Source organism: Ptiloglossa arizonensis, chromosome 13, assembly GCF_051014685.1.
Source record: "Ptiloglossa arizonensis isolate GNS036 chromosome 13, iyPtiAriz1_principal, whole genome shotgun sequence".
NCBI lineage: Eukaryota > Metazoa > Arthropoda > Insecta > Hymenoptera > Colletidae > Ptiloglossa > Ptiloglossa arizonensis.
The window spans coordinates 6,357,813-6,381,169 of record NC_135060.1 but is presented as its reverse complement, the minus strand read 5'-3'; the positions used below and the strand labels follow the sequence as shown (position 1 = coordinate 6,381,169).

General features: G+C 41.5%; 1 protein-coding gene across 4 annotated transcripts in view; it reads left to right on the top strand.

Annotated features, from left to right (window-relative positions):
• LOC143153603 (uncharacterized) overlaps window positions 1–23,357 on the top strand; it is a 192,440-nt gene that overhangs the window by 35,573 nt on the left and 133,510 nt on the right. Inside the window, exon 1 of one of the 4 annotated variants that reach the window (XM_076325003.1) lies at window positions 19,611–22,142. The exons of the other annotated variants lie outside the window; for them this stretch is intronic. The gene's annotated coding sequence lies outside the window, so the exon portion shown is untranslated. Of the gene's footprint in view, window positions 1–19,610; window positions 22,143–23,357 lie in introns of those variants that run through there. 4 annotated transcript variants of the gene reach the window in all.

The window sequence follows — 23,357 nt, the reverse complement described above, 5'->3', positions numbered from 1 at the left end:
ACGATTGCAAGCGATGTACCAACGATACGATAACATAACCGTACAAATACCGTTGTTCATCCAAAACGATACACTGTGTACGAAGATTTCAACGAGCCATTGTTTCGATAACGACACGAATTTCATTCGGTTAAGTATCGTCACACTGACTAAGTTTACTCGAGCTGGCCGGAAAAGGGTGAACCGGACCGCAGAAGTGCATAAAGAAACTCGATACCTGTATACTGTTACTTCGTTGACGAAATTACTTCGAATTAGCCCGATCGAAACCCTATTTCCCTCTATACGGATACGCATCGTATCGGACACGTGCAACTTTCCACCTCCATCCGGTTGAGTTTTTCACTCTGGTACTTATCCCTACTTAGCGGATTACGTTGGCAAGGCACACCGTGACATCCGACGCTTTTAATCTGATTAAAATGCCCTTGACGCGGCCCGGTAAATTATTGGGCCTAATTAATTGGCGCGACGGCAACGATTTCAGAACACGGACGTTAATTAATTAACGACGGTATCGGTTTACGCGCGCGTCTCGGTGCCGCGGGATGATTTCTTTTCCGGGGTACCGACGTGGAAAAACGTTCGAAAAAAAAACAAAAAAAAAACGCGGTTGACTAAGTCCATCCACGACGGATCAAATTTGCCGCCATTGCTCGTGCATAATTCTCTTCCGAGTCGGTGGCGCTTTTCAGATCAGATTTTTTTCTTTTTCCACGCCCCAACTCGACCAACGAGCGATGAAAATTGCTCGCGATTCGACGCAAAAATTTAAGACACTGCCATTGGATGGATCCCATGGATGAAATTTCATGGTCACGTGGCTACCAGGTTTTCCTTTAACGCGTTCTCCGTGCGTCAAGAGGGACGATCAGGGTTCGAGAAGTGGGGATCGTGTTTGCGATTTATCTTCGAAGCGATGATTATTTTTCCATTACGATGCGCGTTTAAAATATTATAATAGGTTCATCGATAAGTTTCGTCGTTCGGTAAGAAATGGAACCGTTGAGTTGGTTTTATTTTTCTAAAGATCGCACTACCGTTCGACGAACATGTGTGATAAACATCTGTGAAAAAAAGAAATTCACGAATCTCGTGTTCAAGATTTTTAATCGAAATTTCATCGACACTGATTCACAAGCAGAGTTCCCGAGCGAATCGATTTTTACACGTTTACGGAAACTTTTTCGCGATTAACTTCGAAAGAATCGACGAAGAAACTTTACCGTAGACAGTTGCAAACTTTTACTATAGACACGGTTTAATTGGGTCTGATTGTCGACAGAAGACGGTCAATCAAGTTGGAAGTTTAATTCGATAATACCCGAACGAGATTAACCTTTTAATCAAGAATTCGTGTTCGCGAGAGCCGGAATGTTTTCAAAGGGCTTGTTTACATTTAATCTCGATTGTCGTTCGATTGTCGCGGCAGAGACAATGACGCCGTTCGGGTACAGTTTTCGTTTTTGTATCCAAATGAAATTAAACGAGACGCAAAATTATTGCGACCTCGCGGGGGGGAATACTGCGATCAGTGTCAATCAATGGCAACGTCCGTGACAGGCTTCGTACAATTCAACGGGCCACGAACGAAATCACGCGAGGAAATCCCGAATTTCTCAAACCACAGGGGCAATTGTGGTTCCCGTTTCTGGGGATTTCTCATCTCGGAACGTTGTTGAATCGTTACCTCGGCTACACACTCGAATTTCATTCAACATCGCCGTGCAAAATAACGACTTCCTCCCTGGTTACTTTCGCCAGTTAATAACCACAATTATACGAAGGATTAAGAGACGGTCGGGATTCTCTGGGTACGGGACCACGTACAATATTGTATTTCGTGAACGAATTTCGGGATTTTAAGGAAATTCCGTTGGCCTTTCGTTTAGCGGTACAATCACCGTACACGGAAATAAACGAAACTGGTTCCGCGTAGAACGATAGTTATCCGTATGACGTGCTTTATCTTTGATCGTTTTGATTATCCGATGGTAACACGTGTGTGCGTGATGTTTTAAAGAAAATAATTTCGCGATGCACGATATTGTCGTGTTTGACGATACGAGAGAATATCACAGTTGGGTTTTGAATCTGAATTTAACTAGTAAACGGAGCTGTTAGGTTATCAGTATTTATTGCGCAGATGTGTTAAAATTGACATTAAATAAAACTCTAGTAGTATTTGAAAATCTCGTCACGAAGACTCGAAAAGAGAAGAGTGGAAAAATAGAAGATGTGTGTGAAAATTGTTCTAGGAATTCATTGTGTTATAACACTTTGTCAACGCAGAGCAATTATTTTTTTCAATATTTTATCGCTTGAAAAACTATTTGCATTTATAAAAAATGATTAGAGTGAAAACTTAAAATACACCGAGTGGAACTCCGACTTGTCATAGGGTGTAGAGAAACGAGTCTAAAAGTATTGGAAAAGATGGAAGCAATTAAGAAATGTTCAACGTTGCAGGGTATAAAATTTATAGTACCGGTGTAACACGCTCGAGTTTTCGAGAGGGTGCGAAACGAAAGGAATTCTTTTAATATTTTATCCTAGTTGTTCTGGAATCTACATTTACAGCCTTTGGATAATAAAATTCGTTACGATATCACCATCAAAATTGTCTGCACGAATTAATCGACTTGACGAAAATTTAAGAGACATTCGATCGACCGACTAACTCTCTCAGAAGAACATCAGGGTGGATGACCGACTTTTCAGTGGAAACGGTTTTATTGGAGGAACCTTATCCCAGGAAAGAAAGAACCTAATGGATTCTATCCGAATGGTATTGAAAAAAAATCTCTTTTGTCCGATCAATCCTAACCAAATGATTCTAACCGTGAGAACTATCGACGTATTGTTGAAAGTTTTAAAAATGTTTAGTTCTGGTACACGTATGCGTCGATGAATATTATAAATTCGCGAAGTACAGTTTGCACGAATGAATTGTCACTTAATGCGTAAATCGGTATATTGTCAAAATTCGTCCTCTACACTCTGTCGTTTTCTTTCATTTTTTAATCGTATCTTCGCTGGCGATTGGCGCGTATCTTCTTCTCGTTAACGATAATTTAAACAAGTATACGTGTATCATTTATCGAAGCTTACCCGAGCTCTCCGAAAGATAACGATAACTCGAGTCCTAACGTGTAACGTCCGAGTTCTGCGTTAAGATACGAGATTAGGTTTGTCGTCTGCTCCGATTTCAGTCGTTTGTGTTCCGCGTCTGACGCGAGATGTCCTGCTCCTCGAAATTTTCCCAACACTTTCCACGGTGATAACGATCAAATTTTCTTAACGCGCAATCAGCGATATCAGACTTGTGTAAGGTCCGTTGTCTGTCTCAAAAATCTTTCTCGTCGAGATTTCCTTAGTGGAGTGTTTTAGCTGGCGTTGCAAAGACCATCGGTGCTTCTAGCCGCGAGTCACCGGTCAAGGATGGATTCTCGTGAAGAAAAAAAAGCTCCAAGATAAGAGAGCGATATTTCTGCACGGGACACGAAAACGCGAAGTTTATCGTTTAAACTGTAGCTACGCGATGAGCCATGACCGAGCAGGTCCTTAGGCACGCGTGCACACGGTTAAGTGGTTTCTATCTCATTACGGCCTGAACCGCGACAAGTCCGTACCAAGTGGAGACGGTGCATAGAAAGTTGTAGTTAGAAGGACCCGGAGCGGGCACCACCCAGACGCTGTTCCACCTCAACTTAACGTAATAATACCAGCCGACAAAGATACGACAGGATAACGTCGACAACGTTGACCCTGTTCTTTCGTTGCATTTTGTCCACTCGAGGAACGTTCCTTTGAGAAACTTCTGAAAAACTTACACTTTCCCTCGAGCCCTTCAAATCTCGTGGGATTTCGATAAATCGACCGACGTTGTAACGTCGAGGGTGTTGAAGTTAATTTTACTCGGTCGCGTACTCGAAGTAAAATTAAGAATCTTTTCTACGATTAGAGACGCGGCACAGATGAGTCTCTACAGAGAAATTTAAATGTATAAACGTCGTCGATAAAACACCTTGAATATTATTTAAAAAAAAAGAACGAGGAGAAACGAACGAACTCGACACGAAGGTTTCGAACACTCGAATATAGAAACATTTGACAAGTAGTCGCAACCCTAGTACAGACTAGAACGGAGCATGGAAAATATATTTTCAGTTATTGACGTGCGTGGATATTCGTGCCTTCGTTTCAGTTCAGATTATTTTGTTCATCCGTTCTCCTCGCCTGCTATTGACGTTTCTCTTTATTTCAAACAGGTGCCTTTTCAGAGAATGTGCATCATCGTTTAAAGACTTTTAAATCTGTAGTTGTCAAGGAAAATGTAGGTTATTGATTCGACGTTGAACGAAACGTGCAAAGTACTCGATATCGTAAACGTTTCACGAACGTAGATTTTCCGTGTTGAAATCTAAAGGTTAAACTACGATGTATTTTGCAATTCAAAATTCTTTCCTACTTTCTTCGTGTACAAATACTATACCGAATAACAAGACACACTGATATTGTGCGTTACAATATATTATATTTTACAATGTATACAGAATTCTAGAAAGGATTGTTTCCTTTAAAAAAGGTAAAAATACATTAGAAAAAAAATGATAGAATAAAAAATGTCGAGAAAAGTAATTAGAATAGTATACGACAATAGAGCTTGTAAAGAAAGTTATGTGCATGGAAATAATTAAGAAAGTACACGATAACGGTCATTTTGGGATAGAAAAGAGTAATAGCGCTTATAAAGGAAGAATATTACATTCCAAAATTAGTAGAAAGGTTGGAAAAGTATGTGAAATATGTTCAGTCTGGGGAGATCGAAGAACTGACACCGATAAAGGGGATGTAACATTATTCCATTGATCACTTAGGACCTACGAAGACTACGAGTAAACCCTACGAATACATTCTGTTAATAGTTGGTAACATATGGATTTTCGAAAATTGACTTTACTCGGAAAAAACGATCAATACGAAAGAAATTTTTAAAAATTAACAACGAAAGATTTTCGACAATTTCGATGCCCTTGTTTCGATGCCCTAGAACGCACTTGTAATGAAAAAATGTAATGCAAAATCGATTTAAGATGACAAGAAAGTGACAGAAGATGACAAAAATGCGTTGCAAAATCGATTCAAGAGAGAAGGAAAATGTATTAAATATATTAAACGACCGATTAAAACGTACACGGAAGACGAAAACGTGATGTGTAACAATACAGAAGCAATTTGGCTCAGGATCAAAGTCGCGTGCAAAATTTCTTGGTACGTATTGAGTAACCACCATAAAGGGGAACAATCGTTACGAGGTTGTACGAGTCGCGGAAGGGGAAGGTCCTCGTATATATCTACAGCGACGGATTTCACGAAGCCCTATTGGGCGACTTCTACGGGCAGCGAAGAAAATATTTCAGTTATGGTCGTGTGAATGGCCGCGCTAATATGTGCCGTTGATTTGTTTATGACAAACGATAAATTTCGACGAATTCGACGTACGCGATTTTTCTTCGGATAATCGTTAAAAAATTAGTCTTTAAAGAATAATAAAAACGAATGAGATTATTCCGTTAAACGAAATTAAAGATTCTTTGCGTTAACTTTTGTTTCTTCGAATATATTTTTATACTTTTTAAAATAATACCACTTTTGTCCCTTGTGTATCTCGACATACTATACGTATTGTAACAAGCAGTGAAGGTTTATCGTGGTTAAATAGAATCGATTGAAATAAGTGGTGGTTATGTGAAAATAAAATTTGAAGAATTTTTATTAAAAGACTCGGTTGAAGTATGAATGTACTCGCGAGGGCTTTCGAAGATAAAAGATCAGTGAGAGGCAAAGGGAAACTGATTGAATTTTTTGCTCTCGAGGAAGTTCCACGGAGATCAAAATAAATGATAATGGTTAGATGCAATATCCGAGGAACAAGATGGGCGGTCAAGGATTCCGCATTACTTCCAATTCCTTAATTCCTATTGGCGTTGATCACGATGCGCGGTTAAACGCAAGAAATATCGAACGTAACGTTCGATTCTTTAAAGCTGCGATCATTTATCGTTACGAAAAATGATGTTCGTTAATTTCGAGCGAGCCGAGGAAATTTCTCGATGTTCGTTATCGTAATAAATACGATCATCGATGCGAGCTGTATCTTTAAATTTATTATCGAACGAAATTAAAATATTTTCAACTAGCTGGAAAACGTGATAAATATTTAAAACCTTTTTTTCCCTCAAATTTACACTTTTTCAAGCTTCGTTCGATTTCGTTGTAATTCGCTTTTAAAATGGTATCCATGTGTCACTGTAAAATAAATTGAAAATTTGAACACTTCCATAATTCGTTGGAAACGGAAAGCAGCAAAGGGTAGAATATTTCACTGGCAATTAAAAATTTGCAACAAATCGTTACTCGAGCGAAATAACTGTTGTGCATGCAGCAAATATGAAAATCCGCTTTACGAAAAAATACGAGACCTTTTCTTTTTCAATTGTAACATGTTGTTTGTACGATGCATATGTGTGTAGCAAAAAAAAAATAAAGGAAATAAAAAACAGAATTTCACGATCGGAGTAACCTTCACCAGCGATTGAATATTATAAACTAGATAAAGCACGCATGTGTTCAGCCGTAAGAAGGGTTTGCCATCGAAGATTTAATGTATAATAATGGCGTGTCCTTAAATTTCTCCAGCGTTCCGGTTATCGATTAGTGGTTTTCGTGTTGAATTATGGGAGTTCACGCCTCAACGATACAAATTTATTACGAAAATTTAAATTGAGTTAAGTTAAGAGGAAATATTTAAATTTGTATGTCACAATTTCGATGGTAAATATATTATAAATAAAATGTAGATCCTTTTATGGTGTTTCGGATAAGAATAATCCAAATAAAAAGTAACCAAAATAACAAGAGTTTGAAAAGTAAGTAACCAGAAATACAGAAATATTGAATGTAAAATCTTACAGGTTTTCTTTTCATTTATTTGGGTTTCGAGGAGTTCGTAGTTTAATAATATTTCTTCTGTGTTCTTCTGGCAAATTGATTACTCTTAAATCTATTCTCTGATTTGTAAAACATTTATCGAAATACAATGTTAAACTCAAACTCAACGTGACGAAATATGTAATTTTGAGGAAGATATGAAACGAAAAACGATATGCACAAATGACACTGGACGATATATCGAATCGACATCCCGATAAAGGTTTTTTCTCGATTTAGTTTTTTATAGAATGTTCGAAATACGTATATACGTATCGATTCATGTTTGGTGCGAAGTTGGGAGTTTTAAAAATAACGAATCGAGACAACAAAATCAATACCCTGTGCGGAATAATAATAGTGTACATATTTTGACGAATCATTGTCCATTTTTGAATCGAGGACAAGATGCTGTAGTTCGGAACTTTACTGATAACTTTTTAACTAGAACAATGCGAAAGGAAACGGTAAAACAATGTAACGATATTACTGAATATGACCGTTCAATGGTATACAATGATGTGCAAGCTATTCAATCATTGGTGGAACTTTGAGAAGTGTATAAAAAGTTGAAGAATTTTGCTCCATAGTATCACAAACATAGGGTACTAAAGATATAACGGGTTACGATCAATATTTCAAATTTTATGGCTCCATCGTAGCGATACTTAATGTCATCGACTATGTCGAAATAACGGAACTGGTGTAGACACACGTGCGCTAAATAGGAACTTCTAAGCATTGTTATAAATTAGACAACGGTCCATTAGCCTAGTCGAAGTATTCTACTTGCCAAAACGTGGGACTAAGCCAACAGTGACCCTTGAAATACACGATATACGAAGGTTATGTTTAGTTACCATGTAAATCTTGTTTGCAGTCGATCTCTTGGCCTATATAACCAGCGATAGTAGAGTTAAAACGGGGCATTAAGTTAGTTCAGAACTTTGTACCGATCGTCTGTTTGCTGTCACTTATCCTTTCGTTAAAATTATACGCTTAGAGTACGAACAAAAATTTAGTATCGATTTTACCATCCGTACTAATATTCGTATATGCAATACCGGGACAATGAAATATCTCCTTATTCTCGATACTTTTCGTATTGCGTAATGTTGGTTGATAAAAATTTGAATTGCATTAATTATCAATTTTCATAGAAATTGTACATACTTTCGTTCGACAACAGGTGTGAGTTTCTCTATAAAATACATCGATTAAGTAAGTAATTCGTATCGTTGCAGAGTATCGATTGCCTCCAGATACTAATTGAATTCCCCGGCATGTACTAGCAAAAAAAAAAAAAATAACAAAAACATCAGCAAGTAACAAAATTCAGATGTGAATTGATGAATTTCAGGGACCAACTACGAAATGCGGTTCTTCAAATGTTTCGGCTCCGTAAGTATATGCTTTGTGACTGTTGGAAATTCGCAGCACCGGTAATTGATGTTCTGTAAATGCACAAAATTGATCACGTTTTCTGTGTGGATATGAATAATTAATCTAGCGATTCGTGCGTTTGTGTGATTTCACGATAATGAACGAAGGAACTCGTTTCAACGGACGACCACGTATAACATAATTAAAAGGTTCTTATAAAAAATTAATCAATCGACTGGACGGTATATTGGACATTAAATGAATACACTTATCGTTAAACGCAGTATAGGTAAAAAATTAATTGCTATAATATACTAACGATCGGTTCTAAAAGTAACAGAGAAGTATGTGTGTATATATATACATACCGATGAATAAAATAGCATTAAAGATAATTTTAAATTGAAAAAATCTATCTAATAATTCGATACGAGGAAGAGGACGATGTTTACAAAATATTATAGTAAAAGACGAACATTCGTGGATGACAAACCGAGACAACTGTACCGTCTACACTTCGACGATGTTTCCGGCCGCTAAGAGTGGATCCGTACGTCTCTTAATTATTGCATTTGGACGCAATTTCGCGCGCAGAAATACGAGTCACAAAGGAATCGAACACATACACCGGATACAGCCATGGCTAATTAATTCCGCAGCGGGTGGAGATTAAACCTAGCTTATCGCTGCTCGTCAAGACCGGGCTAAGCTGATATCCATTTAATTAGGAAGCTCAAAGTACGCGGTAGAATGTCATTACCGTTTCAGCCCGTGGAGCTGCTCTTCCGTCTCAACGGAACTTCGATGAAGTACATCACTGTACGTACCCGCGTGCACGTCTTCTACTGTTTGTAAACGAAAATCGAACGGAAATTCGTCGATAAGTTTGTGCGCGTCGATGGTGTGTAAACAGGATTTCTCTGGAGGGATTCTGATATCGTTTGAAGAAGAAACACGCACGTCGATGATTATCGAGGTATTCGAAAGGAACAGCGAAATGTTTAACCAGCAACCGACCGAATTCTAATAACTTGAAAGCTTATTTCAAAGCCATCTCTGTATTTATTTCTCGGTTTTCTTTCTCGAAATCATTTTATTCCATAAACGAGAATATCGTCACTCGAAAGCAACGATTGTTTCGGTTTCAATGCCGACGATATCGTCAGGTTGCTGCAAAGTTTAATTTTCGTTGAACGCGAAATTAAATTATACAACGTGTTCTCATTGATCGATATCTTGCGAAGATAACGCTAAAAAAGTACTCGTAAAGTAACCAGTGCACGAGTGGATCGCATTTTTGGTCATTTTAAACATTTGGCAAACATCCTATGTTTTATATACTTAGAATTTTTGAAATTTGTAATCCTTCGAAATCGATTACCAATACTTGTCACTTTATAATTGAGAAGAAATTCAGCGATCAAATTTATTCAATAACTTAATATTGCGTATTAGTTCGCCGTTCGTTACATCCTCGATCTGCAGCAGATTAGATCAATGGTGATTCTAGGAGGGACTTTTGAATTCTGCATACGTTGCACGAAATTCTCTACGAAGCTGGCGAGTAGGTATACAGAGCTGTGTTGTTGCGCGTGTCAGTAATTTCGTAGAAAGCTGACTCGTATATCTTGCAGTTCGTTACTTTACAGATGCATTAAAATCACGCAATGTTTACGTACGTTGCATCAGTCGTCAATGTTGCGAATAGGAAAAGATTCCAAATCTTTCAGGCTCTGACCAGAGTTTGGACGTCTCGTGACTACCGTTCGTTCCAATCTCACTTAAAATTTTCATCTCTCTCAAGTACTAAATCGTCGTATACTTATCTAGTAGTACTTCGTAAATGTACAAATTGTGAATACTTGCTTAAAGTATGGATGTTTCCTGGCTATTGCATTTCAATTATTCAACAATTTAGTTACAATTTCTCTAGGAGTCCTCCTAACTTGGCGTCGAATGATTTAATAGTGATGGTTGGTAAATTTAGGTATCAAAAAGGGAATATTTATTACAGTTACAAGATGTTATCCCTCCTATATATTTGCGCGGCAGGTGTTCCGAGCATTGACCGAGATCGTTTTTAAGCCTCTTTATTGCAAACACTGTTAAGACTGAATTATAGTACGATTGAAAAGAAAACAGTAAATATAAAATAAATACTTTATAATTGGATACTGCACGATCCGTGTATACCGCTTGGCTATATTTTAAAATATTTCTTAATTTAAGGAGAGAAGAAAATAAACGCAATTAGGCACGAAATTTATTGCTGCGAGGCAGCTTGCGACGACAATCGATCATCGTTAATTTAGCCGAATCCATGGCGTCTAATACGTTAAGGGGAAAATCGGCCCACTTTTAAAGAACTTGATTTATCGCTTGGAAATGATTAATTAACTTTTCTCCCAAGGATGCTGATCTATGAACGGACAGTGTCGAAATAAATCATTAAGGAACAATGATATTTCTCGATACTTTGTCGTAATCTTTCGGAATTCATCGTGTTACACTTCAACCGGTTCTTGTAATCCTTTTAAATATAATTACTTTCAACGATGACGACCACGTAACGTGAGAAAATTGAAAAGTATAAAAGAATACGATTAATTGACAACGTGTTTGTTAAATGTTCAAATATAAAAATATAAAAAAAAGAAATTATATTACGCAAGGTAATTTTATCGTGCGGATCGCCTACTTTAAATAGAGCTAAGAGAAAACTTTTAAATGCGTTTCGTAAAGATTCGTACGTTGATGTATTTCGTGAAGATTTATTCATTTATTTAGCTTATAAGAATATAAATCTGTATATTACTTTTCGTCCACAAAGGTCGGTATAATTAATGGTCGACGAAAACCATTAAAGAATGGAGGAGACGCAATTAGACGGTCAAGTACGAAGTAATCGTCGGTTCGTGGCTGACAAGAGACGCCCCTACTCTACTTACACTGCACTTTACTCGTCGACCGAATGACTCAGCTCTCAAACATACTGCATCGATTGTCGCATTTCTTTCGACAACGGTCTCCAGATTTCCGATATACGTTTAACCGTGGTTACAATTTTACCTTAAATTCTGTTTTTTAATACGACGATAAATCTTTCGTCCTGCCACAGTTTCTTTCCGCACGTTCTACACCATACGAAGAGAACTCGGTTTAAAATGCAGATTCAAGCGACACGGGCTTGATTGTTTCGAAAAATATTAACTCTAGAATATCGAGGACTACGAATATGCGTAACGAAACGTAACAAAATTTCTATCACTTTTCGATTGAGTTTCTTTTTACATTTTCTTACATATATACAAAAACTGTCAGAATTTTATTACTCGTGACTACGATACAATTCTACACAACGTTTCACGACTCTCGACTCAACACTCTTCGTCTCAATACTGCTTTTCCTTCGAAAAACAGGAAAGGCCCTTACCCGCTTTCCTTCACTCTTACCGCACACTCTCCGCACCCTCGCTCGTTGCTCGCCAAATTTCGCTAATTGTACACACGAGCCACCCGTCGTCATCCGGCTTTCCGTTGGGCCTACTCCAACCCCTTCTGACCCGTACTTTCTCCTTTATTGCCCTCTTCTAAACACGATCCTTAAAATTACGTTCTCTTAAAACTACGTTCCCTTGAAGCTACGTTTTATTAAACCTACGCTACGTTAAAATCCCTATCGCACGATACTACGATAAAAAATGAACAATAAGATATACATTAACGAATCGAAAGTTGAACGAGCGGATTCTGACCTAAGAATACTGAAAGCTGATCGACGAGAGAAGAATTGTAAGGTTAGCTCATCGACGACGCGGTTGTCACCGGTTATCGTTTCAACCTTGTACGCTCGATAGCGTTACAATCGCTCGAGGACCATCGATATCATCGTTTCTTTTTTTCTGCGATAAAAAAATCTTAAGCGAGTTCCAGTCGGGACGTAGGATTCGTAGGATTTTCCTTTCTCCCCGGTCGCGAGACGGAACGCGTTCGCTGGGAATATGGGTCACGGATGCAGGGAACGAGTGGCGGCGCGTACGACGATTCGACAAAAGAGATTCGTCCGCATAAAATAATGGGAGTAGCGCCCGGCAACGGTATCGGGCTTCTCGTTGGAAACGAGCGAATTCATTTCTGATTTACCGTTGGCCCCGTGTTATATTCCGCGGCAACCCCTATAGTTCTCTCGGCTCGGCGTTCCATCGAGTGCGGACGAGTAGGCGCGCGCGCGACCCCGTCGCCGATCGACGTGACGACTACTGGTAATAAAGTTTCCGCTACTATGGAAACAGCGCTTAATACGGCTACAGCGCAACGAGATGGAAGCCGGCCTCCACCACCCCCTTGACGCGACGTTCCCACCCCGCTGGATATTTCTTCCGCTTCGAGCGGAGATCCCTCTCCCTGATTTATACATATGATTTCCTCTATTTCGTCGTTCTTTCTCTGTTCTCTCTCTCTCCCTCTCTCTTTCCCGGTTCCGCGCAGATAACAGACGAAAAACCGGAGACAAGAAGGCCGACATGACTACACGGTAATTTGTCGTCGTTCGCTATAAATCTCGCGTATCGCGAAGGAAGTTTCGTGCTTTTACACTCTCGCGTCCGGTGACTTTGTTTTTACGCCTCGGTATACAAGGAAGGTAGTTAGGACAAATTGTCGAAGATTTTTTGGAATTTTTCGATTATGTTCCAATTAGTGAGGAAATACTTTTTTTTTTAAGATGGGTGTGTATTTTTAGGACACCCCGATCGTGTTTCGATTGTTGAAGGTGTCAATTTTTGTTTCGATATGGACGCGACGGTATGTACGTATGTACACTGTATACTCAGGGAAAAAGTTCTCGCGTGTATCGCTACGAATGTGAGTCCTTTCCGAGTGTACGCTCGGAAGATTTTTTAGAATTTCTCGATTATGTCTCAATCATTGAGAAAATACTTTTTTTTAAAGATGGGTGTGTATTTTTAGGGCACCCTGATCGTGTTTCGGCTGTTAAAGGTGTAAATTTTTGTTTCGATACGAATGCGACAGTATGTACGTATGTACACTGTATACTCAGAAATTCTAAAAAGAATTTTAAATAAAATTCATCTGTGGTAATTTTGATTTTGGATAATAGGTAACTGTTGACGCGTATGTAGACTACTGGTTCGTGTACCATTTCCTATTGGTTTGTAAAGTTGTAGCAGGTCACGCAGTATTGTGTCTCCGTTTTGACGTAATACCACGTGTGCTTACTGTTGAAAGTTGAGAACCGTTGACGCAGCACCAGGTCTGTGTATTCTTAAAAGTGGAAGCAGTTGACGTAGTGCTACGTCTTTTTGTTTCTGAAAGGCAAGTGCCACTGAAGTAGTACTACATCTTTTCATGAGCGAAAGCTAAGCACCTCTAACATATTTTACTACGTCCTTTACTAAAGTATAATCATAGACTTTCTTTTTATACCCTAACGTTATCGTAATAATATCAATCGCTATACGGTACACTTCTTTTCGAAATCGTTCCTATTCCTTCGTTATCCGTTCTTTTCGTTTCGATAACGGTGATAATAATTGAAACTGGTAGAATTACGATCTTTAAATTTATTTACCCAAACACAAAATGTAATATCTTGCATTTTAAATACACGAAACAATTTAGTAACCAGTCTACGTAAAATTAAAATTCTTAGTTTGTCTTTTCGATATAATGCGAACACCTATAACTGTTTCAAAGTGGAACGTATACACCCGTCCATTGTGGACTTGTTAGGTTAGTAAACGACGCTGTTTTTCAATGGATTCACGCTCTAAGATAAAAAGAACAAAACTACCTTTTGTAGAAAATCTCAATAGGAAACTTCGCTCAGTCCTCGTTACTCTTTGAACGCTTTCTTTAATGGAACATCGAAAAAGGGGGCGCGTCAGACCTTCCTCTGTATTGTAGTCCAACAGTGCTCGCGATTCGTTCTGATAGAGCGTGTACTCGTTGCGCGAATGTCTCTCGAGAATTCGATAATTGTTGCAGATATCGAGATGTGTGTACCGCCTTATGTGGCAAGGTAATTTCCGAAGTGGAGTTTGCGTTACCTCGCTCGGCTATTATCTGACTTTATCTCTTTGTTTGGGGCCGGAAGTCGCGTGTCAAGGCAAGAACACTTTTGTAATTTTAACGAACTCTTCGATCACTCGTTCCGATGAGTAATTATCAGAAACGAGTAATCCTGTCGGACGAAGAAACGGGTAATTTGAGAAATTAGAGTGCTGGAAAGTAATCGAGGCGAATGAATGAAACATGTTAATTTCAATAATGTAGAAAGAAATACGAGCGGTGCGCCCTAGAAATAATACACATAATGTTCGGTGAATATTTACAATTAAAAATAGTATTTACAATATAACGAAGAAAGGAATTGTCCTTCGTAATATTAATCGTTGAGAAAGTTTGGATCGATCGTGTCAAAAGAGAAGAAGTTCCAGTGTTTTGTTCATCGTTAGCACCGAACGTGTCAAAATTGCGAACGTGTTTCGGAAGCGGTCTTTTTTCTCCGTACTTCAACATTTTTCATCATTTTCATTTTTCCACGTGTCGCAATATCAGAAATTTTTCCTTGGGAAACTGTTAAAGTCTCAAAGAAACCTTCTTTTCTTCTCTCCACCTTTGAACGTTTTCCATACTTTTCATTCTTCTACGCGCCGCAATACCAGAATTTCTCTCTTAGAAAACGTCGAACTCTCGGGGAATCGTTGTCTACTGCTTTCCGTGTTTCACAATTTCACACGGTTCTCAGTTTTCGACGCGATGCAACGCTACATAATATTTCTCGAAAGATCGTCGAACTTCCACGTTCTCTTCACTTTGCCAGGTTCCAACGTTTCTCAATTTCCTCACGAAAGCCTTCTTCTCTTACTTTCTACGATTCGACGCTTTCAACATTTCACATTTCCCCACGCAACGCAACAAAAGAGCCAAACTATCGCGGAAGTCTTCTTCTTTTCCATACAGATATTAACATTTTCAACGTTTCTCGATCTCTCGTGCAACGTAAAAAAGTATTCTTCAGAAAACCGACACACTCGCAGAAAATCCTTCTCTTTTCCATTTTCCGTTTCACTGTTTCTCAATTTTCTACGCGACGCGGTATTGTCCCCGAGAGAATCGTCAAAATCTGACAAAAGTCTTCTTCTCTCTGCTCGCTATTCTCTACTCGATGCTGTACCAAAAGTGTCACCTAGTAAACCGTCAAATTTTTATGGATGTCTTCCCTCTTATCTATCAAAATTTTCGACATTTCTCGATTTCCTATGCGATTCGATATAAAAATATCCCTTAGAAAACTGACAAACTCACCCGGAAGTCTTCTCTTCCCATTTGATGCTTCACCGTTCCTCAATTTCCTACACTACACGACACCAACTGCGGTACCGAAAAAAATTCCCGAGAAAACCGTCAAATTCTCACAGAAATTTTCTTCCTTCTACTTTCTATTTTCTGCTCGTCGCTGTAGCAAAAATATTTGCCAGAAAATTCTCACGGAGATCTTTTTCTTTATTTAGCAACATTTTTATTTCTCAATTTCCTCTACGACGCAATACCAAAAATGTCCCTCGTAAACTTGACAAAGTTACACTTAACCTTGCTCTTCTCCATATTCCATTTTATCGTTCCTCCATTTCCTATAGGACGCGATACCAAAATTGTTCTTCGCAAGTTTTCGAGGTCCCCGTGAAAACCTTCACCCTTCCTTTCACCATAGGTGCCATTCTTGGTAGCGCACTCGCTCGCCAATTAGTCCTGGTAATTGATGCTGTTGTCGAACGAAATCCGCTGCGCTTTCCTGAACAAGGGACGTTCGTTTCCGCGTGGTCGATGATCAGTATTATCGGAATAGTTGGTGCTTCCTGCGGCAGCGGGCACGGTCCGAGTTAATCGATTGGAGCCTCAATAAGGAGCCACAGGTATGCGTGTACACGTACGTGGCTCCAACATCGAGTGTCTTGTCGGAGTGGTCATCGAGGACGTCGACGACAGGACGCTCAAGTGCGTGCGAAGCGGTCGGTAAAGTCGTCCGAGAAAACTTCCGAACGGATACAAGAGGAGTAACAACGGGAAGACCGTGATACGATCGTCCATTTACGCGTCTCTCGTGTTACAAGATTTGCTCCGAGGTCCGCGTTGCGTTTTCGCTCGATACGGTTCGAGTTTGTTACGCGTTGCGTCGTAGTCGCCATTTTTGTCCCGAAGTGTGGAACGTGGAACGCCAACTACACCCTCGGCTTCTTAAAAATACTCCGATTCGTTCAACGGTACACCGGGTTGCTCGAGAGCGAAAGTACAGGAGAAAGTGAAGTAACCGAAGTCTATCCCGATATATTACAAATATTCGCGGTAACTCTGGAAACAACGAACAAAGGACGCGCTGGCAACGTCGAGATACCACCAGTCCTTTGTTTCTCGTCCAGTTTCTTCTCTCGTCGTTCTCCGAGTCTTGTTCCGTGTTTCCAGTTTGTCGGTTTCGATCCCTCTGTTACCGTTCGTTTCTGTTCTCGTCCACTCGGCAGCTGGGAAACACGTCGTTACGATGGTTAAAAGACTCGAGGTTCGTTGTTTCGTGATCGCGAGCTTTGTTTCGCGAGTCGATGGTTTTCTATCGCAGAGCTACGGGGTTTTCGTCGAGTGCAAGCGGATCGACGTTTCGCGAGCATTACACGCGTCGGCCGGCCACGCGTTATCGATTTTCCGCTTCGACTAACCCTCGTTCTATTAAAAATGAGATATTTATACGGGATCGTCTTCGATGCGCGTTCGAGGTCTACCAGCCGCGATCGTAAATAGACGTGTTTTCTGCGAGCGAAGACGCGCCGAGGTTCGAATCGATGAAGAGCACCGCACCTTCGTACCTCGTTCTCGAAATTATCTCGCTACGTGGATCGCCGATTGAAATTAATCTCGAGTGAATTTCTTCTTCGCGATCACAGAGACGAGAATTGTTCCACGATCGGTCCCGTAAAGTGTTCCATCGCCGTAACTTACGCGCGAGCACTTCGAATCGGAATTTTTGCGCTTTAAATAGCTTCGAAATTATTCACGTCGACACGACACGGGGAATGTTATTCGTTTACGATACTGTTTCGCGCGGTACAATGTTTTACAATGTTCTATTAACGTTTCATCGGGCACGTCGATAAATAACGAAGAGCAGCGAGACAACTAACGAGCCGTTTGACGAGAATCGCTCTCGAGATTTCAAAGAAACGCCTTCGTTGTTCCATTACTCGATGAAGTTTTTTCATCCCGATAATGTCGAGCCAAGGCCGAGATAACGCGCGTCGTTCGGTTACGATGTAACGCGAGTTGTCGTATTCGGTGTAAATAAAAAGAAAAGAAGACTTACCGATATTTTAAACGGTCGATTTCGAAACGAACGAATTCTTAGTTTCTTTTTTCGCGCGAACAAGGGAACCGTTTTCTTCTCGTTTTAATTACCGTGGTAATTGTGGATTAAGCTCGACTACTTGTCGAAACTTGCTTTCGTCCACCTTCTGTTATCTCTCCGAGCTTAGAAGCTAAAGTTTTAACGAACGTTACTTGGCGTTTTCTTTTCTTTTCGTGGCGTTTTTAACGTCAGTTTTCTTTAGAACGAACGTGAAATATTAAATTAGCGTCTCCGTTTCTTTTTACTGGTAAATCCACGTTTAACGAATTTAGATAAATTGAAAATTGGATAAACATTCTGTCGTTTTCGAAAAGCTCGAGTTACAAGATTCATCGAGCAAGTACGCGATCGTACACGTCTGTCTAACGCAGTCTGATCATTGTTTCTACTTCTACTTGCATCGATGTTCGTACGCATTCGCAGTGGTACCTGTTTTCCAATTTATTGTCTCGTAACCATTCAGAACTGATTAAAATAAATCGTACGGGACATCTCGTACGATATCGTGAAAAAAAAAAGGAAAAACGAAAATTGAACGGACATTCACATCCGCGAGTATTTTACTTTCAATTTTACTACTTCTTGTTTGCTCGGACGAGTGCAACTTCATTGTGCAAAGTAGGTCGAGATGTCGGAGGCTGATTTTCAACATCTTCGAAACTTTGTTCGTCCGTGAACCGTTCTCGTGCGGCTGCTGGTAAAACAAAACAAGGCATATCGAACAACTGTACACATCGGACGTAATATGTTTCGTCGTTTGCATCGTTTCTGCGCGCGAGGACCTCGTTATCCGAAGCCAATGTTAACTATGAAAATACGACGTATCCCGTTACCGAGGGCAACGATAAATTCAAAAACACGATGAATCTCGTGTTTGTGTCATCGTAATGCAATCTTTCGCAATATTCCGAGTTAATTTCTTAATTGACGAAATCTTCCGTTATCTTTCTTTTTTATCGTCGCAACCTGTATAAAACGCAATCACAAATCTGTACAAAAACGCTCCTGTAGATTTTCGGTGTACAAATATCCACTGGAATTCTCTCTCCGTTGTAAACCACAATCCATTTCGTTTATTCGTTTCGAATCGAATCGCGACGAATCGTAGTGCCCCGAAATATCAACCCTAACTTTACAATTACACCGTGCAATATTCACAAATATTGCAATAAATGGATATTTGCAAATATCCGCTAAAAATTCTCTCTCCGTTGCGAATCACAGCCCATTTGGTTTATTCGTCTGGAATCGCGATGAAATCGTAACGCCCTGGTGTATCGACCCTAACTTTCCAATTACAGCGTGCAGCTTCCACCGAAAGTGAACAGGTCCGAGATATTTCCTCGCGGGCCGCGAAGTACGTCCCCGAAGTCGCCGCGATAAAGTCGAGATCGTGCGGGTAGAGTTCGTCGACGAATAGAAAAGTTTTTTTTACAGCCCGGTCCGTAGGAGGCAAAGAAAAAAAAAAGAAAAAAAAAGAGAAACGAGGATAAAAAGGTACGGAGGTTGATCCGGCTCGTTGACAGTTTCGCGCGAAGCGTCGCCCCGGGGTGGGTTTCGTCGTTGAACCGTGTCCCGTTGAAACACGAGCGCCGAATGCCCGAGCTTTAATGTGTATCACGGGCTTGCCCCCTCTTTCTTTATTCTCCCGTGGTCTCGGCCTATCCTCATCTGTCCCCGTGGCCTCCCTTGCCCTCTGCCGCTTTTCTCGTCCCGTGCGGAGGGACGATTGACGTATCGATTCCAGCAGGGTGGCGGTGCAGCAGTCTGGGCTTCGCCGTCGTGTCTGCGTGGTCCAAAAGTGCTGGCGTCGTCTCGACACAACGTTCTCTGGATAGTCGGCGTCGATCCAGCCGCCGTCTGCTACTGAGATCGATGCCGTCGACCGTAACGAGCGTGTCACGACGATTCGCGCCCGCTCCACGTGACGAATACTCGCGAGGCCGCGCCGCGCCGCCTTTTTCGTCGCTACGTCTACCCGAGATCGTGTCCACGGTTCGTTCTCGATCGTCTTCGTTCGATCCTTTCGTCCCCGTACCGTGAAAGGTCTCGTAAAGTAAATCGCGCCGCGATCGGTTCGATCGTCTCGCTGCATGGATTCTTACGCGCGTTCCACGACCGGGACGCTAACGAAGGCCTCCCGAGAACGGATTCCATCGACCATGGAATCCGAGAGTACGGTCATCGGAACCCTGAGCCCGAGCACGTGACTGATTACCAAATCGGATTGTATCGAGAGCGCTCACCATGACGCGCCGAAGTTCGCGGAAATTTCGACCGGTGACTCTTCGATCGGCTACCGATAGGGGTATTCGTATCGCAAGGGGATTTATCAGGTTTGGTACAGGATTCGCGGTAACGGCGAACATCGATCGGGTTTTCTGAGAGTTTCACGGGAAGATTTCCGATCGGGTTTGGCCAAAGACTCGCAGAAAGGAGGATAACCGATCCGGTTTGTAGAACGTTCTACGGAAAGAAAGATCACCGATCGATTCTGCCGAAAGTTTCACAGAAATAAGAATCATCGATCGGGTTCGTCGAAAGTCTCACGGAAAGGATCACCGATCGATTCTGCCGAAAGTTTCACGGAAAGTAAAATTACCGATCGGGTTCGTGGAAAGTCTCACCGAAAGAAAGATTTTTCCATCGGTTTCGTGGAAAGTTTCACCGAAAGGAGGATCATCGATCGTGTTTGTCGAAAGTTTCGCGGGAAGAATTAACGAAAGTTCGAGAGAAATAGGGATCGTCGAGGTTCGAGGTTTCGCGAACAAGTGCCGCGATGTTAATCCGTGCCGTGTACTCGTCGAGGTATTTTGGTCGCGAACACGAACGATCTCCGTGTATTTGTCTCGGTGGAGACACATATCGGCCGGAACGATATTTCCTCGAGCGGAAGGTGATAATTCCCGTTGAACGTGCAAGTGACGTTAAATCGAACCGTTCGCCAGCTTTCGCTTCCGAAACAGCTTGATGTCGACGGGTTGAATTAACGCGGGACGAAATTTAATAGGAGCGCTTACGGGCGCTGTGTGCTCACCGATAACATCCGCGTACGCGGAGATACCGCACACCCGAGATGGATTCAGACGCAGTGTTTATACCCGTTGATTTCATTCGGCTCCGCTGACTTTAAGCCGATGCTCCTGGCATCGCTCCGCTACCAGCGTTTCGAACACCGACGATTCAGCACGATCGTATCCTTCCACCGAGGCACCTCGACGGATCCTGGGCAACTTCGAGCCACCGGTTCGTCCCGGAGTCGTTGATAAGCGACGGAGCACGGAACCTACGAGTCCAGTTATTGGACGTTATCGACGGAGTTACTCTCGTCGACCACCCGAGAGAATTGTCGTTTAAAAAGACGTCCACGATATTGGAAACTATCTAACGAAGCGTCGATCGAAGGAAGGAAATTACGGCGAAGCACCACGATAATTGGATTCCACGAATCGAGCGGTTCGAGATCCCTTTTCTTCGGCTAACTGGAATCTTTTCAAATTCATCCGATTACGATCGGCGATGGGGTCGAAAAGTATCCGCACCCACCGAAAGCATTGAAATTAGCGGGAAGTGTTCGTTGTTGATCGTTACTCGGAGAAACGAATCAGACTTTTGCAAGTCCGAATCGACGACGCTTCGCGCCTCGTGTAAGTGGAAGAAAGACGTTGAGTAAGAAAAAAATCAAATAAAAGACACTCGTTCCTTGTACATTGATCGAACGGTTATGATTGAAAAGTTCGAAACGAATTTTTGAAAACGGCAAAAACGACTTCATCGTATTGCATATCGATATAAGTGTATCACTCGTCGCTGTACGCAACACTCACCGAAAGCATTGAAATCAGCACAGAGTCGTTCGTCGTTTATCGTCACTCGGAGTAAGTAACGTATCGCACCTGTGCACTCTCGAATAAAGAAAATACCGTATCTCGTGTAAGTATATCGAGACTCAGGGTCGTCTCTCCGTCGATGCGCAAAGTCTCGTGTATCGAATCGCGTTGAGAGTACGATGAATCCCGATCGCGAGAACCTCGAGCTGCATTCGCGGTACGATGATGTTTGGTGCAAGGCAGCCAGACGTCGTCCCCAGAATCCCACGGGAATTATACGCGTCGAAGAGTCAACCTCCTGACACTAACGCGAGGACAGAACGTTCGGTGTGGGAACAGGACCGAGAACAGTGTACCGTGCTCGACGAATGACACAGTGCTCACTTCGATTCACCCGGTGCAAAGCGCTGGTCGGACAATGATCCAGGATTTTCGTTCGGGGTGATCACCAGCAGAGAGACATCACGGAGTCGTCGTCAGAGATCGGTGGCGATCGAGCGGCAGCTCTGTCGCGTTCACAGGTTGGTAGATCTTCCCCTTTGATGGCGAACACACTGCTCTGGCGTCCACCGATCCCTTTGATCGTGTTCCATCTCCACCGGGAAGCCTCCGGGTTTGCCTTTCCTGGCCACGGAACAGAGGAGTACGCGATATCTTCACCGGAAGGGTCGAGTTTTGCTCTCGTTCCCCGGGAACGAGGTTGGAGAACCCTGGTTAAACCGAATTGGTGGATCTTTACGCGCCAAGTGTCGCTTTAATTCGAAATCGAAGGGCCTCGTAGCGAACGAAACACGTTTTTCATAACGATCGATCGAGCCGATTCCACTTGGCGTACCCTCGAACTGCTTCGACGGTTAATGGAGTTTCATTGTCGAGGACACCGACGTGGATTGTGTTCGTAGCGGTCTTTTGTTTATTCGCGGCATTATTGTTTCGATGATTTTGAAACGGGAGCGCTCTGGACTCTCGGTTCGGGCTTTTAAGAATTTCTCCTCTCGGTGTTGAATTTCGAAGTTCGTATTCTCCCCCTTGTCTACGCCCGCTGAACACATTTGTAACACGAGGCTCCTTTCCCAGCATATGGAAGCTAGCGCACCGTGGTTTTCCCTGTACTCGAATCGCGCTATCCGACAACAGAACATTGTTTTATTTGTCAACCTACTCTCCAAACTTCATGAAAGATTATACTGTACTCGTTCGTAACGAGACGTTCTCCAAATTCTAATGCTTCGTCTAATTATCACTCCGATTTTCGACTTGTCCTTAACCCATAGTCTTAACAGCACTTCCACTGTAGTCTTCCTCTTTTGAACACTTTATTCTCTTATATTCCATCTCTCGCGGTAAATAAATATTTACTTCGCGTGTACAATACCATTGATTCTACGGAAGGAAGACTTTGAATAAAAAACAAAATAAAAGACACTCGTTCCTTGTATATCAATTGAACGATTGCAATTGAAAAGTTCGAAAGCAATTTTTGAAAAGAACAAAAATGAAAAGGAAGAATGTACGCGACTTGATCGTATTGCACATAAATATACACACGTACCTTGTGCAACAAGTTCCTATAGAGCTCGTGGAAAGCTTAGGAAATCGTCCAACAAATTCGTATGGGCGTTCCAACGTTTTCACCTTCGATCGGTACCCAGTGAAAGAGAAACTACAGCGATATCAATATTCCAGTCCCTCGAAAGAGAAATTCTTAACCTTTCGTTCCGCGAGTCAATTGGCCA